This window comes from Cervus elaphus, chromosome 10 (genome assembly GCF_910594005.1).
Source record: "Cervus elaphus chromosome 10, mCerEla1.1, whole genome shotgun sequence".
In the NCBI taxonomy this organism is placed as follows: domain Eukaryota; kingdom Metazoa; phylum Chordata; class Mammalia; order Artiodactyla; family Cervidae; genus Cervus; species Cervus elaphus.
In genome coordinates this window covers 14,517,313-14,530,764 of record NC_057824.1, presented here as the reverse complement: position 1 = coordinate 14,530,764, position 13,452 = coordinate 14,517,313, and the positions used below count along the sequence as shown (strand labels likewise).

Genomic DNA, 13,452 nt, shown 5'->3' with positions numbered 1-13,452 from the left:
TTTTAAGGACTGATGTTCTATGACTAACATTCTGATACATATTTGTCTTTATTTCTAATTTATCCTTAGGCTGTATACCTAGAAGCAGATAAATACCTAGGTTAAGAATCATTAGATCTTTTACTATCTTGGTTACGAATTGGCAAAAATGTTTTCCAGAAATGTTATACCAATGTAAATTCTCATCAGGTATATTTTAAGAGCACCTCTGAGACCATGAGTTTGTTTATTTGTTTGTTTTTCAAAATCTTGTATAAGACATTAAAACATCTTATAAGTCAAAAAGTGTATAGTTTTCCTAAACAATCTTTCCTCCAACTGACTGTTTTTAACATTATTCTTTGTACCATTTTGTTCAGGATATATGGGCTGCACAGATCAGATGAATGTTTTCTAGAACAGTAATCTTATAAAAGCTATGATGTGGTCATACAGGGTGTATCCTATGCCCTTTTTTTGCTTATGCATGTGTGCACAGTCGTGTCTGATTCTTTGCAACCCCGTGGACTGCAGCCTACCAGGCTCCTCTGTCGATGGCAAGAATACTGGAGCGGGCTTCCATTTCCTCCTCTTTGCTTATATCATCCTGTTTTTTCTTTTCTTTTGGAAAAGCATATCATATCTTCCCTTAGGCACAGGATATACAGGGTGTGACCAAGGCTGGTTATTCCAATATGGTCATGTGATTTTACTGGCACAGTCACGGTGTTTCCTAAGAGCTAAGAGGGAGTCCAGGAAGTCATTCTGACGATCACAAGAGGAGCCCCTGCCTGCAGATGGAAATTAAGTGGAGACAAGCGAAAGAGTACAGGAGAACCCTGAGGACAATTTCTGATTGCCAGGATGCAGCTATTATCTGAGGTTGGCTCTGTTCCAAGAATTCTAAGTTTCATGAGACAGTAGTTACTATTTAGTTCAAATAGGTTATAGACTTTTTTGATACCTTCAAACCAAAAAAAAACAAAAACAAAAAAAACCTTATTTGAATATACAACTCCAAACTATCCCACAGAGCTATAGGAGATATAAAATCTTAGGCCAAGTCAGAACCACATTGAGTAGAATGAAGTTTATGGGGTTGGTGGAGGAATTCATCAGTTTGATCAGAACTACATATCTAAGGAATGGAACAAATTATCAGGTTAAATAAAATGAAATGTTATGTTATGCTCTATAAATAGATTTTTCAAAGATTTTCAGCTTTCCTATAGGAAAAGGAAAAGTGACGGCAGAGGATGAGATGGTTAAACAGCATCACCCACTCAATGGACATGATTCTGAGCAAACTCCAGGAGATAGTGAAGGACAGGGGAGCCTGGAGTGCTGCAATCCGTGAGGTCACAAAGAGTCAGACACGACTGAGTGACTGAAGAACAGCAACCAAAGGAAAGAATCCGAGTTCATCAGTGTAAATGGTCATCTCTGCCTATGGGGTTAAAATCAGATGGTCCTAGATCTTTTTTTCTTTTTTGGCTAAAAACCTCAAAAGAAAGGAAAGTGGACACAATGGTGTTGAGTACAGATGAGTGAAAGAACTGGTTTGATTCACAGCTTTTTTTGAAGATCAATGAAGAAAATTTTATGCTATGATTCCATCAAACTCAGCACTGCATTGTATTACTGGGCTAAAACTCTCTGTAAACCTGCAAATATACGGCGGTTGGTGTAGTCGCTGAGTCATGTTGGACTCCTGGTGACCCTGGACTGCAACCCAGCAGGCTCTCCGTCAGCGGGATTTCCTAGGCAAGAATATTGGCGTGGGTTGCCATTTTCTTCTCCAGGGAACCTTCCCAACCCAGGGACAAACCTGTATCTTCTGCATTGCAGGTGGATTCTTTACCGCTGAGCCACCAGGGAAGCCCATCTAGTCATTTGAAGCACTAAATAGTCATTTGCTATTATGATAAGGAATGGTTGAATATTCGTTGCTAGGGAGAAAGGTGGACACTATAAGAATAAAAGGAACAATTATCTGGAAACATAAAATGTCAAAAATCATTTCATTCAATTTCATTGCTTCAAAATATATGAAATTTAAAATGGATGGAATGACAATACTCGTTCAGCAATCCATACAAATGGGGGCAGAGTTTCACGCAGCTTCTCAGTAAATGATAGATCAGAAACTGCTAAGGACTGAATGTTTGTGCTCCCCCAAATTCACATACTGAAGTCTAACTCTCAAGGGGATGGTATTTGGAAGCGGGGCCCATGGCATGTAGTTAGGGCACGGGGATGGCGCCTTCATGAATGGGATCAGTGCCCTTACAAAACAGACCTCAGAGAGCTCTCTTGCTCCCCTCTGCCACAGTGAGAAGATAGTCACCTATGGACCAGAAAGCAGGCCCTCACCAAACTGCAAACCTGCCAGCCTGGATCGTGGGATTCCCACCTCCACAACTGTGAGAAATGAATTTCTGTTGTTTAGAAGCCACCCAGTATTTTTGTTGAAGCAACCTGGCTTAAGACAGAGGACAATATTTTAAAATTATAAAAAACTTTTGAATATATACATATATATATATATATGTGTGTGTGTGTGTGTGTGTACATATATGTGAGCTTCCCCGGTAGCTCAGCTGATAAAGAATCCGCCTGCAATGAAGGAGAACCCAGTTTGATTCCTGGGTTGGGAAGATTCCCTGACGAAGGGATAAGCTACCCAATCCAGTATTCTTGGGCTTCCCTGGTGGCTCAGTAATCTCCCTGCAATGCGGGAGGCCGGAGTTTGACCCCTGGGTTGGGAAGATCCCCTGGGCATGGCAATTCACTCCAGTATTCTTGCTTGGAGAATCCCACAGACAGAGGAGCCTGGTCGGCTACAGTCTGTGGAGTTGCAAAGAGTTGGACATGACTGAGCAACTAAGCATATATATATATATATATATATATATATATATATATATATATATTTCTATTAGAATTAAAATACTGTTTACAATTACTTGCTATCAATCTAGTTGGCTAGAATTATGTACATCTATTTATCAATTTGGAGATTGTTTTATCTCAAGTAAAATAAAATAATATTAAATTACTAAAATTGCTTTTGGAGATTGGTTGAAGTGAACAATACAACATAATTTGAAAATGAAATACAGAGGCTGTCTGATGCAAGTTCATGCAAACTGACTTGGAGTTTTATTTTGAATATTAGAAAACAGACTTACATTGGGAAGTTACAGAGCTTTCTACGAACAATTGTGTATGAAAGTGAAAGCCACGTCCAACTCTTTGCGACCCCATGGACTATACAGTCTACGGAATTCTCTAGGCCAGAAGACTGGAGTGGGTAGGCTTTTCCTTTTCCAGGGGATCTTCCCGACCCAGGAATCGAACCAGGATCTCCTGAATTGCAGGGGGATTCTTTACCAACTGAGCTATGACAGAAGCCCCAGTTGTGTATAGGTACATCAATTTATTGTTGTTAATCTTTGAAAAATGAATATGAGGCTTAAGTCTGGTGATTGCACATACCAGATTTGAAATTGAGAGAACAGCATCGAAACATGTGTATTATCAAGTGTGAAACAGATCACCAGTCCAGGTTGGATGCGTGAGACATGTGCTCGGGGCTGGTGCACTGGGAAGACCCAGAGGGATGGGATGGGGAGGCAGCGGGGAGGGGGGATCAGGATGGGGAACACATGTAAATCCATGGCTGATTCATGTCAATGTATGGCAAAAACCACTACAATATTGTAAAGTAATTAGCCTCCAACTAATAAAAATAAATGGAAAAAAAATTGATAATTGTAAGGGTGAAGTGAAGTTGCTCAGTCGTGTCCGACTCTTTGCAACCCTGTGGACTGTAGCCTACCAGGCTCCTCCATCCATGAGATTCTCCAGCCAAGGATACTGGAGTGGGTTGCCATTTCCTTCTCCAGGGATCTTCCCAACCCAGGGATCGAGCCCGGATCTCCCGCATTGCGGGCAGACGCTTTACGGTCTGAGCCACCAGGGAAGCCCAATTGTAAGGGTATCTACTCTAAAAGCTTTACCTCAACACTTGGCTTAGTCTCCACTGGATTGCTGCTTGTTAATATCAGTCTCACTTCACAATGCTTAGGAACCTATGTCCTAAGGGCGATTTCCTTTTGGTTTAATCCCATTTATTTTTCTAACTTACATGTTGACAAAATACTATAAATTGACTTATTTATACTTTGTATAAAATGAAAGCAATAGCATTTGTTCCTTTCTTTGTTCCCATAGTGTATAAATAAAGTGATAATATGAAGGTTCCTACAAGTATGTCCAAAAGCAAATTGATAAAACATCCCCAAACACAAAAATATTTCCCATTTAAAATAGTAAACATAAATTGCAAAATCATCCATCATTTAACAAATATTAATTTGGCACTTTCTCTACCTCAGACACTATGATCAATGACAAAAATGAAGAAGGAAGGGTCCCTTTTTTCCAAAATTTTACCACCTAATAAAGGCTATGAATAAATATAAAAGGGTAAATTCTGTATGTATGAAGAGGCTCTCAAAATATAATGGTCAGCTTAATCTGAAGTTATCAAGAAGTAACTTGGTAAGATTTGATGTTTAAACAGAATCTTGAAGAATTAGTCTTCAAGCTCATTCACTTAAAAAATGAAGAGAAATGCTGTATCAGACACAGTGACATATAATGGGAATGTGTTCATGTGGTACTTTATGGCTACACACTGAATGTATGAGTTTCAATTATGTATATAAATCACTACTCTGATGCAAGAGAAATACAGCTCAAGTGAACTTAAACATATAAGAGAAATCTGAACTGCAGAAAGTCAACAGTAATCTTCAGGGCAACGGGATCCAGAGACACAACTTCTGTTAGTGCTCTGTTTCTCCATCCTTGTCTCTAATCTCTTCTTTGTTTTGCATCGTATCGTTCGTTCTTTTTCACTCTGCCGGGATCTCTCTACAGGGTGAGGAACACGAACACAGGGAGTTAGAGTCCCACATGCTGATAACTCCATCAAGAGAGAAGAAAGATTTTTCTCTTCCAGCTGCAGAATGAGAATCTCCAGGGAAGGAGTAATAATAAAATAGGTCCAGTCTGAGTCTTAAAAAAGGAAGCAAATATAATAGCTCCAAACATGATTACAGGTAAGGTAGGTCATAGTCGGATTATTGAGAATGGTTTAAGCTATGCAACATTTGGATTTCACCCATTATCTTAAAGGGGATCAGTGAACGGCTTTCAATAGAAGAGTAATATATCTTGTTTCTATTCTTAAAGCACAAAGAAGGATGGGGTAACAGGAGAGGGTAGGGGGCAGGAGATGGTTGCCTTGATCTATATGCGAGATGATAATGGTTTGCATCAGAATAACAGCAGTGGAAATTTAGGAGAAATTGAGTAAATGGGACTCACTACTCATATGTGTGTGGGAAGGAAAACTGTATGGAATGACTAGAAGATTTCTGGTTTGAGTGCTAGGTACATAATGGTACTGTTAACCAAAATGAGACAAAGAGGAAAGAGACAAATTCAGCCTGAACAAATGGAAGATTAAGTGAGATATCGAGGTGACGTCTATCAGCATCTTGGTTATCTAAGACTATAGAGAAGACTATAGTCATCCAAGCTGGGAATATAAAGTTGGGGAATATTCATATAGATATGGTAGTCAAAGTCATAGAGAAGACTGAGGTGACCAGGAGAATATGTAAGGCGAGAAAAGAGAACAAAATGCAATTGTCCCTTGAAATTCTCGGGGACTCATTCCAGGACCCCATACAGATGCTCAAACTCATCATACAAAATCATGTGGTATTTGCATATAACCTACACATATCCTCCCATATACTTAAACTTACCTCTAGATTACTTATTAATATAATGCCTAATACAATGTAGATGCTATGCAAATAGTTGTAAACACAAGGTAAATTTTGAAATAAATAGTAAATAGTAAATTCTGAAATAAAAAATATAAATAGTTCCTGGTGCAGGGCAAATTCAAGTTTTGCTTTCAGAAACTTTCTTGATTTTTTAAAATATATTTTTGGTCTATGTTTGGTTGAACCTGCAGTTGTGAATATAAGAAGCATATTGCATAGAACTCTATAGACTTAATGCATGACTGTTGACTTTGTAAACTGCCTGTTTGACTGAACTATATTCCCATTATCTTTTTGGTACATTTCCAGTTGAAGTGGGCTAGTGATTCTCTTACTAGACATAAGGAGGCAGAAAGGAGCTGCCTCTCTAGATATAAGGCATATATAGAGAGAGTTTGACTGGAGAGTTTAAATCATTTATATTTGAAGTAATTGGTGATAGGAAAGAACCTCATATTGTCGTTCTGTTTACTGTTTTCTGTGTGCTGTATGATTGTGTTGTCCCTCCTTTCCTCTCACTGCCTCTCTCTGTGGTTTATTTATTTTTTTTTTTCTCTGTGGTTTACTTTTATACAATGGCAGACTGTGATCCCTTTCTCATTTTCCTTTGTGCATTTTCTACAGGTATTTTCTTTACCGATTATATAAAACATATTATAACTAAAATAATCAATTTTAAACTGATAACAAATTAAGTACAGTGACATAACAGCTCTACTTCTTTAAGTCTTCACCACTCCTTTGTTATCAATGTCAAAAATTCATCTTTTTAAAAATATTTTTAATCCATTAACATATTTCATAAGTATATTTTTATAATTTAAGCTCTATATCTGAATTGAAAATGATTTATGTACCACCATTAAAGGATTCTGTATTTATCTATATACTTCCCTTACCAGGGACAGTTTTATATCCTTTTGTGTTCCTGCCTAGGGTCTTTTATTTTAACTTGAAAGACTTTCTTTAGCAACTCTTGTTAAGGCAAGCCTAGCAGTGATGCGCTCCCTCAGGTTTTATCTGGGAAGTTCCTTATTTTTCCTTCGTTTTTGAAGGACAGTTTTGCTCCATTTAGCATTCTTGGTTGGCAAGTGTTGCTTTTTTTTTCTTTCAGCTCTCTGACTGTATCATCCTACTCCCTCTGGCTTGTAATGTTTCTGCCACAAAATCCTCTAATAATTTTATGAAGGAACCCCTGTATATACCAAGACTTCTTTTTATTGTGATGCTTTCAAGATTCTTTATCTTTGTTTGTGCGTCTCGTACATTTATCCTCCTGAGTCAGCTTACCTATGCTATATCACGCCTGCTGCTTAGTTGTGTCCAACACTTTGCAATCCTATGGATGATAGCCCACCAGGATCCTCTGTCCATGATTTTTTCCAGGCAAAAATACTGGAGAGGGTGGCCATTTCCTCCTCCGAGGTCCTTCCAGAGCCAGAGATCAAACCCATGTATTTTGTATCTCTTGCATTGACAGATGGATTCTTCACCGCTGGGCCACCTAGGAAGCCCCATGGGTAAACTGAAAAATGAAACTCCTGGACTTGCAAACCCAAGAGCAAAACCATAGCTTCCTAATCAGTTTATTTCCCAGGAAGCCCTCTCTTAACTGTAAACTGTGAGCTCCTTGGGAGTGTCTTTCTTCCTTTTTAGCTGACCTAGTTACTGCTCAGTCATAATTTGTTACGTAATTGAAAGAGTAAATGGTAAGCCAGCATGCTTAAATGATTGTTCTATAGTCCAACTCAGCAATATGGATCATATTTGGAGGATTTTGAGTTTTTCTTTTTCTGAAAGATGAATCATTTGAAACAAAAAGAATGTAATAAAACAACATGACTATTAATCTCTAGTGTCTTAGAAACATCTTTATTAACATTTTGTTTTCTTGATGAATACAATTCTCAGAAAAATTATTCAGAATTTTATAACACTGTTGCCCTGATATATTATTCTCGAAAGGGGACTCTGACTCAGAATATGGCTTTAGCTCTTCTAGGGTGTGATGGCATTGTCTCAGAGTTCTGTGAACTCTGACCTCCCCTGGGTTGTTTGGTAGAGTCTTGGACTTAGAAGTTAGGTCCACCTGGGTGTAGATGCTCCCCTACGTTTTCATGTGGGTGTTGAATGATTTATATTTTTAATCCATTTTTTCCCATTTTTATCCTACACAAATAATATTGGTTGTCAACTATTTGTCCAATATATGTCTTCCAAGGTGCTTATCTTGGTTCTTTAATATATTTCAAAGTAATATCAGTAATATCTGTCTTTAAGTAGATAAAATTGCCCACTTACTAAGTAAATTTCTTTAGGTATCATGACCAAAGACAAGAGAATTTCTTATTTAGCTTTTAAAACTCATAATAGAAATAATGGTTTATTGATGATTTAATCTACTTCATATTCATAATCTTCAATACAAAACCATTATTAGCTATAATTGTGAATGGATTTCCCAACTCTAGAAAAAAAATAGTGTACATTTAGAAATCTTGGTCAGTTTGGATTAAATGAAATTTGTAGGTCAGTCTATCTAAATTTCTATGGTTTAATTAGTTTCTGCAAAGAAAGTTTCTGAATTAATCACAAGTGCAAAATTCATGCTTTTTGCACTCTTACTCATCAGGTTAGGATTTCTCTTCTACAAATGTAAACACAGAAAGTCCCAACAGTTTTGCTAGAGGCATGTTCCAAGGCATAGAAATTAAGTAAAAAGTCATCCTTCATTCTCTTGCTGGACTAAAAAGAGCCTCTTTCCTCAATACTGAGTTTCAGATCATGTGAAATGTACTGTATTTACAAAGCATATACTTTCTGAGAAACAATGAAGGTCATTTATCATAGGATCATCAGTCAAGTTCACAATGATTCTTCGATTAGTGAAAAGTGGTTTTTGCATGTTATGCTCCAGAGGATTTTATAAATTGTGATAATGCTCCACGTGCTGATTTTTAGTACGAGGTTTGCTACATGATGTGCCAAAGGTGATGGACAGTAAAGAGAGAGCTTAAATTAATTTAGAAAGTTTGTGTTTTTCTCTAATGGAGAAAATTGTTACTTTATAAGCCCTTATAAAAGACAGCAGTGGGAAAATTACATAAAGCAAAGTTCTTCACCCTTAAAAGTTTTAGAATGCAATCATTTTTTAAAAAATTGTAAAATAACGGGTGAAGTTTTGCACTTTTATTTTCGGCTAACCCCAACCCGTATATACCACAAACCCATTTTGCTCTCTTGCGTGCTCAGTTGCTCAGTCAGTCTGACTCTTAGAGATGCTATGGACTGTATAGCCTGCCAATCTCCCCTGTTCAAGGAGTTTTCCTTGAGGCAAGAATACTGGAGGAGGCTGTCATTTCCTACTCCAGGGGATCTTCCCAACCCAGGGATCAAACAGTGTCCTGCATTAGTAGGTGGACTCTATACCACTGCACCACCTGAGAAACCCAATCTTGCTCCCTTAGATACATCAGAATACCAGAGATTTATTCTGTGGTGGCTATAAGGCTTCATAAGATCAGTCAAAATAATTTCAAGTGAAAATACTCTTCAGTTCCAATATCTATACAACAACTTCAGACAGCCTATTTCACTCAAATAATTGTGTGGCAACAAAGAAATGGGCTTTCCTGGTGGCTAGTGGTAAAGGATCCTCTTGCCAATACAGGAGATGCAGGCTTAATCCGTGAGTCAGAAGGATCCCCTGGAGAAGGAAATGGCAACCCACTCTGTATTCTTGCCTGGGAAATCCCATGGACAGAGGAACCTGGTGGGCTGTAGTCCATGGGGTCACAAAGAGTTGGACATAACTTAGCGACTAAACAACTAAGAAATGCTGGAATGTGATTCCCTTCTACAACTTTATGTTTTTGTTCAGTTTCCTGATTTTTCTGGGTTTTTAACCAATCACTGAATGGAGAAACTATGCCTAAAATCACCTAGGTATTTGAAAACCAGAGTACTTACTTGTTCATTTTCTGTTCAACCATTGAAAAAAATGCATATTGGACCCTTCTTCAAGCTTGTCACTGTACTACGTAACATATTTTTCCCCAAAGGCCTCGGGGTGCTCTTCCTAGGAAGTCTCAGCTCCCTCTAACACAAATGGTTCCCTCAGTTTTGCCCAAAGCGTGCTTCTCTGGCATTCTCAACACCAGTAAGCACAAGAATAGAAAGATATAAGGACAGTGGCTGCTCTCTGGTATTGGACTCTCTTATCGCTAATGATACATTGCTTACCCAACTGCCCTTCCAGATCCCAGAACAGAACCCACAATTTAACGAAAGGACCATCCTCAATCTAAAGAAATCTGTGGAGTCTTAGGTACTCACTGTCCCCAGTTATCCCACGAAGCCAAGAAAGTGTCCAACAGAAGTTACATCCTCTCCCTTCCCCAACTTCTAATAGACACTTTCCAAACACCCCAGCTTACACCAGAAACGATACCAACAAACAAATATTGCCCTCCTGGAAGGGAACTGCCATTGTTGAGATAACAAACAGAAAGATTAGCTCGGTCCCTGTTACCTACCATTATCACTTGACACCCTCTCAAATGTCTAGGTCTAGAGCTTGCTAAGGCTCTGATCGGCGCTCCCTCTTGAGTCTGTAGCTCAACTGCTCACTAGAATTGGGACTTTATCCCAAAGTTCTGTTTGGGTAGCAGATCTGATCTCAGACACCCTGGCACTCGATTGGCAATACAGAATAGATGGACCCATGTGGAATCAGCCACGGGACACCCCTGCATGCCCGACACTCAGGCACCTGGGTAACTGGCTCATTTGTCATGGGCTCTAGAAGTGGTGCACAACTCCGAAGCCAAGTTGGCTGAGGATGGGTCACCTGCATCGCCTTTCTTTTCCACTGATTTGGTGCCTACCAGGACTCACACTCAGTCCCAGGAATTTAGCATTCATTAGTACCAATCTCCACTAACAAATTCTTCTACAGTATAGGCACAGAGAAGTTTTTGTCACCCAAGGACACAAAACCAGAATGATGACTTCTTCAACTTTCTGCGTGTGGTACTAATTCCCCAACAGGGTTGATGCGCTCCCTTGAAACCAGTCCATTCAGCTGGTACCTGTGTCATTTGCCTGATTCTTGCCAGTTCCTTTCTCCAAGACAGAAGCCTGTTCACCAGTACCCCAAGACATCCTCAGGGACCCTTACATTTAGTAACTTTTATTTGGACAGACTCTATGAGTCCGGATACTGCAATTTACCTAGCTGAAAATGTCTTCATCACCTGGAAACTGTGGCCGACTTCACCCACTAATTCTAACTTCTTAGATGATGATGATATGAGTGATGTGGGAGTCACCAGCTTTCAACGTGTCAGATACCATACTAAAACCTTTGCATTTAGTATGTAATTTATTGATCACAAAAATTCTATGATGTGAACATTGTCATCTTCGGTTTATGAATGAAGCCCAGAAAGTTTAAGCCACTTGCCCAAGTTCTGTGACTAGAAACTAAATTCATACTCACTGTAGCTTACTCCGAAATCCACATTCTGCCGTTTAGAAAATATTGTGATATAGGGTTCCATTTAAAGGATCAGCCTGTCTGATTTAGATGACCCATCACCCTGATTCCCCTGGGACTATCCTGGTTTTAACTGAGATGCGCCTCTTTTCTCCAAGGAAACACCTCAGTCTCGGAAAAGTCAATACTGTGGGCCCCTAGCCTGTTAGAAACCTTAATCCTGGCTCCTCTTGTCTTTGTGGTGCAGCACGGCCAGGCCTGCAGTAAACTTGAGGTAGCCGTAGACACGCGAAGGCCAAAGTGACCCTTTCCTGGTGTAACCTAGGAAAGGTTAGAGGCTCCCAGCCCTCTGACCTCAAGAGTTACTCAATTCTGAGGCTGTTTTCAGCTGTCTTGGTAAGGAACTAGGGGAGCATAGGTCAAAATGGCCCTAACTCACGTATTTTTAACTTTGTCCTGTTGACTTGCTTCTCAGTCGTGAACAGAAGAGGCGACAATCTTCAAATGAGCCCAAGTTGTTGCTATGCTACCAGGGGAGCCACCTACAACTTCAGAGCCCCCGTGCTCTGGGATGGTTTCTGGTTGGACTCCTCCTCAGGTGGGCAGCAGAGGCCCATTTACCATGAGCTGCTGAAGCGTAGAATTTCAAGACCCTGCATGTGCATGAGTCCTTTCAAAGTCCCTGAGAAAGGTTTCATTAATGTATTCCATGATGGAACGCTTTTTAATAACATTTTTCAAAAGTCAGACCTTTTAACCTGACTTGATTAAGACGGGTGTATCTTTCCATTCCTAGGACTCCTACGTACACTTTACCTTTGACCATGGCTTTAGCATGGCTATGACTATACCCTGACCATATTTTAGGATCTGGCTAAGGAAGAGGTAAGCTGGGGTACGCCATATTGAATGAAATAGAGAAAGATGTTTTAGAAGGTTTCAGTAAAATACATGGAAATTACAGATAATTGATTTGACTTTGTATTTTGTCTGTTTTAAATTTACCTATTAAATATGCTTTTTAAGCTCAGATTAAAAATTAATGGAGTAGGAAACAGAATAAAAATACATACAAGGAAATTAAGACAATGTTTCTATAACAAGAGATGAATTTCAGCACAACAAAACTCACATAATACTGAAGTCAGTAGCTCTTTACATAAGGGGATCATTTCCAAATAGAAATAATGAATAGGCATTTGGTTTATTTAAGAATTCAATTAATGAAAAGAAGTAAATCATAATACATTTGAAGAAAAGATTTAAATTACCTTCTGATTAAACCAAGATGAACAAGGGGAAAGATAATAAAATACTCAAAATTCTACAGTACAACAAAAATGCCAACGACAAACCAGTTAATGCCCTTTGTTAATTCAAAGACCACTTGAAAGTAGTCATTGCACAAGAAAACTTGAAATGATCTGAAATGAGATAGCTAATACATGAAAAAAAATTTTTTTGATAGAGATTTTTCACAATTTTGACAAGTATCCCAAATGTCTATATGACATTATTAATCCAAATTACAGATCTAAAGTATTTTCAAAATTACCAACACAAGAATACAAATTCTACTCAACCATGTTAAAAGAAATAATAAATTTTCAATGTTTAAAAATTTACATAATTGCTGTCATTTTGAAGTGGTGATTAAAGAGTATACAGGGAAAGAATGTTTTAAAAAAGTTATGGAAGTGGGCTTTCCCTGGTGGTCCACAGGTTAAGACTGTGCTTCCAATGCAGGTGGCATAGAGTCAGTCCCTGGCTGAGGAAAACTAAGATCCCATAGGCCATGACACATGGCCAAAAAAAAAATTATATAGGTTTAATTGACTAAAAATAGTGTTACTTGTCTAAGCTTGGGAGTGTTTATAATATTTGTCAGTTTTATCACATTTTTAAACTGTTTCATTTTTTTCCTAATATGAATAAATACTTATTTTTGTACCTGATAGCATAATCTTTTTTTCTGGATTTGAGAGGTCACTTCCCATAGTTTAAACTCCAGTTCCCACAGAGCCTAGACCTACTTTCTTATTATTTACAATGCCTAAGGGCAGTAGATTCAATCAACCAGGCCAGCCTAGGTTATTTCTGTATGCAGAG

The 13,452-nt window shown here is 38.5% G+C and overlaps 1 long non-coding RNA gene across 1 annotated transcript in view; it reads left to right on the top strand.

Annotated features, from left to right (window-relative positions):
* The window catches only part of LOC122702164, a 33,394-nt gene extending 25,936 nt beyond the window's left edge, over nt 1-7,458 (top strand). The window contains exons 2-3 of the long non-coding RNA XR_006343192.1: nt 4,927-5,108; nt 7,327-7,458. This is a non-coding gene — a long non-coding RNA (uncharacterized LOC122702164). The remainder of the gene's footprint in view (nt 1-4,926; nt 5,109-7,326) is intronic.
* Nucleotides 7,459-13,452: the final 5,994 nt, after the last annotated feature.